Below are 5,269 nucleotides of genomic sequence, written 5' to 3'. Positions count from 1 at the left end.
CCTCGATTGTGATAAGGGCAAGAATGAGCTTTGTGTTGTTTTTGTCTGGGATAAAAATTTTCTTCATAGTAGCTTCTCACCCCACCCCAGCAGCAAGGACTCTGGGGGTGCACAATGTGTTGGGAGGGACACAGCTGAGACAGCTGACCTCAACTGACCCAAGGGATATTCCATACCATAGGTCTTCATGCTCAGCATGAAAAGCTGGGGGGGAGAAGAAGGAAACGACGGGGACATTCAAAGTGATGGAGTTTTTTCTTCCCAAGTCACCTTTACACATGATGGAGTCTTGCTTTCCTGGTGATGGCTGAACACCTACCTGCTCATGTGAAGTGCTAAATTAATTCCTTGTTTCCCTTTTGCTTCTCTTACCTATTAAACTGGTTTTTATCTCAACCCACAGATTTTCTCACTTTTTTCTTCTGGTTCTCTCCCCCATCCCACTGGGAGGGAGTGGGCAAGCAGCTGTGAGGGGCTGAGTTGCTGTCTGGGATTAAACCATGACACCCTGAACAGCGTATGTGCCCGTGTGAGTACAGTTTTGAGTTTGCTGCCTGTCTGGCTAACAGGTTCTCTTTCCCTTTTGCAAGCATCCTATTTCATCAAAGCTCTGCCATTATGTGTAGGTTTGGCCTGGCTCTCTCTTGCCAAGTCCAAGCTGTCTCCTCCCCCCTCCTGCTCTCTCAAGTGAGGGAAAAAAAACAAACCACAGGAAAACTGAAAGAAGTCAGAACGAAATGGAATTATATAAAAAATATATATTTACATATATATTTACAATTATATATACGATTTGAATATATTATACACACAGTAGGGAGCTCCGGGGGAGGGAGGGGGGGTTGGGAAAGGAAAAGGGAGGGGGAAACAAGGATAAAAAACACTAAAAAAAACCCCCAAATATCCTCCAAATATTCTGTTAATAGAGAGCTAGGAAATAAATACAAAGAAGAAATGAATTAAATACTTCCCTGAATGAGACAGCAGAACCGCGCGAAGCACCAATGAACTCCCAACGCCTCTTGAAGGGAACGGAGATAACGGCAAGTCTGAGCAGGCAGGCCCTGGCCTGTACATGCAAAGATCGACTGCAGAGAGACCTGTCGCCTTCAACCAGAAGAGAGAAGCGAGTGAGCTCTCATATCTACATCTTATTTATATGTTGTGTTAGGTTAAAGGATGATATGGAGTACTTCCTTAGATTTCTGACCCCTGTTGCTAAGGAAGGCCTAAAAAATCCAAAAGCCAACCCTCTGTTCGTAACTTGAGGTGCCTTGAATTGTCTGTGTGAAGGACCCCTGGTGTTTACATTGCACGACAATAGCTGAGCTACAGAGGTTATCACCAGATTACACCAGCAAAGTTTGCTTACACTTGATACTTTTCTCCAAAGAAATTTGGAAATGATGTGTTGAGGAGCTTTGAGGCACTCTTGGCTGTACCAATTGCTTCTCCACTTTCTGTAATGGAGCATGTGGCTCTGCTGGGCAAACAACTCATACAGACATCTAATTCTGGTGTCCGTGTTTTGCACCGAGTCTCCCTGTTATCATGTTTCAGTTTCACATCGGCTGTGTTCAGGTTAAGGGAAAAAAGTGCCTTCCTGGTTGCAGACCATAAAGACAAAGCTGAGCTCAATCCTTCTGGTGGTGCCCCTGTGGGGACCAAAAGTCAGCAGCTCAGGTAATTTTCCCCTCTGTCAGTAAGTCTTACAGGTGTGAGTGGCAGGTTCACTACCTTTGAGTTATAGGGTCCCATAGGACTTCTCTCAGTGATGCATGAGGAGAAATGGAACCAAATCATACATATTCATAGATGTTCAAAACTTTGAGGGCTCTTGGGGTTGAGAATAACCAAACACCCTTTTTGTGTTGATGTCAGCAGTAGCTACCCAGTAACCCAGCAATTTCTTTACAGTAGTGAGACCAAGGAAAAGTTGCATTACCTGATAGCTCAGTCAGAGATGTCATATAGTTAATTAAAACAATGGTCCCCAACTTTCCTGACGTGCTTAATGAAGGGAAAACAACTGAACTTGCCCCTGCTATGCCTTGTTCTGGCATGCCACAATGCCACCTGTGCCTTGTTCAACAGCAAAATTCATGACGGTCATTCTTACAGGAAGCTTCACTTCATGGAAAGTAGTGTGAAAAGTATAATTTTGTCATCAATAGTTATTATAAACAATACAGTTCCCCTCTGGAGAATGAAGCCTTGATGAAGGGAGGCATTGTGCATTGAAAATAGAAGGAATGGAGTAGATCTGTCATGCAAGACCACCAGTTCTACGCAAGCTATAGTGGAAATTCGCTCAGCTTCAGTTTGTCTTTGGCTTCTGCGCTTCAGCTGGAAGAAGGTAACAGCTTTTAGATTATTATTCAGACTTCAGGATATATCAAGCTTGAGCACTTTGTGATATATGTCCATGATAAACCTATGTATTTACCATAAATCTTGTCAAAAAAGGCTGTTGCCTAACACCTTTTGTTATATAAAATATGCAAGGACACTCAAATGGACATAATCCTTAAAACTTTTAGTTTAGTTCTCAGTGTCAAGGAACATTTGGTGCTCAGTTTGTGCTTACCTTTCTGTCACATATCAGTAGGGAAAGCTCTTTTGTCCCTCCTTCTGGTACCTAAACCAAAAGTTCGGTAACATTTCAATTCCCACTAGTTTGATGACTAGTCTTTAGTTTTCAGTTTTTCCCATTTATATACTTGACCTCTGGCTTGAGGAGTCAGTAGCAAGATGCATCCCCTTTTATGCTGCAGTTCACTATGTTAACTATTTTCATATATTCATTCCATGTACTTGTTCTCAAGGAAACTGTGGTGGGTGTATTTATTTTTAGAAGTAAACAGTGACAAGTATTCCCATATGAAGAATAATAAAAAAGGTGCTTCAGTTGAACCTAAATTTTGACTCACAGGGAAATAGATCCTTGCCTATATACTTTGAAGTTCTAAAGTGGCAATTTAGAAGACAATTTAAGACAGTATTGAAAAGGATTTTCAATGGTCGCTATGTCTGTCAGACATCTAATTGTCTGTGACTTTTCTCTGGGAAAATATTATGCCCCTAACTGGTCTTTAGTAGCTTTGAAAATATCCCCTTGCCTAGTTATGTGCCATATACATTGTGTGGAAATAATTCTCATTAACCCAAAGATGATTTACTTAGGTTAGCCTAAATGCAGCCATTTAAAAGGCATGCAGCTCCAAAGAGCACTGCCTGGTAAGACATTTCTGTAAAGCACTAGAGGCAGGGATGAATCCCACATGGAAACCCATATAAGACAGAACACTGCTATTTGAATGGCAAAATGAGCAAAATTATTACTTTGAGGAAGCAACAGAAGTTGGCACTAAAGTGTGTCAGAGAAAGGTTAAGTGATCTAAAGACTGCAGGCCTATTTAATTAAGTAAATAGATAATCAATCACAAAGAATAAGTCTTAAATAACAGGCTTATAAGCATTGCAATTTTATTCCGCGGATTCCAGTGTTGTCCTATTTTCATTATACAGAACTGGAGATTTTTACTGAAGAATCAATTCTCAGCAGGACAGCGGTTACAAGCTCCTGGCAATTTAAGGAAAAACATGTCCAGATGCTCAGAATAGGTTTGACACTTCAAGTGAAGAGACAGATACAGTGCCACCCAGTCCCTAGTGTGCCAAGCTCATGGATGATTCTGAAATTTTAAGTTCCAGAAGGTAACAAATATTCTCGGGACTTTTAATTGTTTTCTGAATTCTGTAACTGCTTCATTCATATTTTCAGGCTGAAAGGTTGAAGCTTGCTTTATATGTTTTTAATCAAAAACTGAGCTTCTGTTATAATTGTGGAGCTCTTGTAGCTCAGTTCAAATTAAAACACCAAACTGCAGAACCTCTGAGATAAGATCATGAGGGTTAATGAGAAAGTGAGTTGTTAATAAATTCCAGGGAGGAGATACAACAATAAATTCAAGATGATAGGAACCATTTTTAATGGAGATGTCCGAGATCTGATGCTAAATTCTGAAGTCTTCAACAGATTTATTATAACTCATGTACAACCCACAAATATTCATCCTCTGCATCCCATAATGATGTCACCTTTTCCATAATAATGAGTATCCAGAGGTTGGAGAAGGTGGCTGAGGCTCCTCCACCTACTGGTGTGCCTCACTGTTCCTTCTGGTGTGGGGATGAATATTAAATCACAAAATTTTACAGTAATGACATCATAAAGAATCAGACCTCAGACACACATCCTGTGATGATAGGATGGCAGAAAGGTTGCCTTAGGACCTTTGTTTTCAGGAAAGAATTAAAAATATGTGTACATAACCATTGTAGATGTTTGGGTTTCATTCTGCCTTTTTTTTTTTTTTTTTTTTTGATCCAAAGAAGGGAACTTTCTATAATTCCTGGTTACTTGGTTAGCCTACTGTGCTATTTATCCAGTCTTAGACCAGTACTAAAGAAACTTTCTAACTCTAAACTGCTTTGGTAAAAGTTAATCTTCCTGGTCCTTCTCTGAGCAGCATTGGAGAAGCGCTACTTGTTCTTCTGGAAGTAATGCTGTTAGACCTGTAATATTGCTGATTTAGTCAAAGCAGATCATAAATTTTCTATATAGGTCTCTGAAACTCTTCTCTTTGTGCTCCTGTGTATGCCAGATCTGCAATTCATCTCTACAGTCTTAATTTGTTGTGTGGGAAATGGGACGCAAACCTTCTTCCTAGTACAAAGGGAACAGGAAAGTTTTCTTTGCAAGAGTCCATGTGTCCTCCTATTATTGAATGTATGGCTGACATTTCAAAATGCATGACCAATTCTGGTTAATTCTTGACTGGACCACTTACATAAACAGTTGATGCATAACATAAGGAATAAAAAATTGGATCATTGTCTTTTCTGAAATTTACAGAGAAAGTCTGATAAAAGTGCGTTTAAATCTCAGCTCAACAACAGCAAAAAGCAGCAACTGCTTCACAAATTAAAATTCTTGTAAGTAAAGGTTTTTTGCTAAAGTACAAAGTTGTTCAAAATGCCAACCTATAAAACAGTATCTAACTTAAACACTTTGCTGTAAACTATTCAAATTGACTGTCTTGAAAGCTAGGCTGTCCTCCATTTGGAAGCTGTATGGGCTAAGTTGTCTGTCCAGTAATACTTCTGGACAGATTTTCCATTTTTTCTCCTAGGTCATAGCATACTGGGGAAAGAAAAAGAGAAAAAGAAAAAGAAAAAGAAAAAGAAAAAGAAAAAGAAAAAGAAA

Source organism: Corapipo altera, unplaced genomic scaffold (genome assembly GCF_003945725.1).
Source record: "Corapipo altera isolate COAL_440 unplaced genomic scaffold, ASM394572v1 0, whole genome shotgun sequence".
NCBI lineage: Eukaryota > Metazoa > Chordata > Aves > Passeriformes > Pipridae > Corapipo > Corapipo altera.
This window is presented reverse-complemented; position numbering follows the sequence as displayed.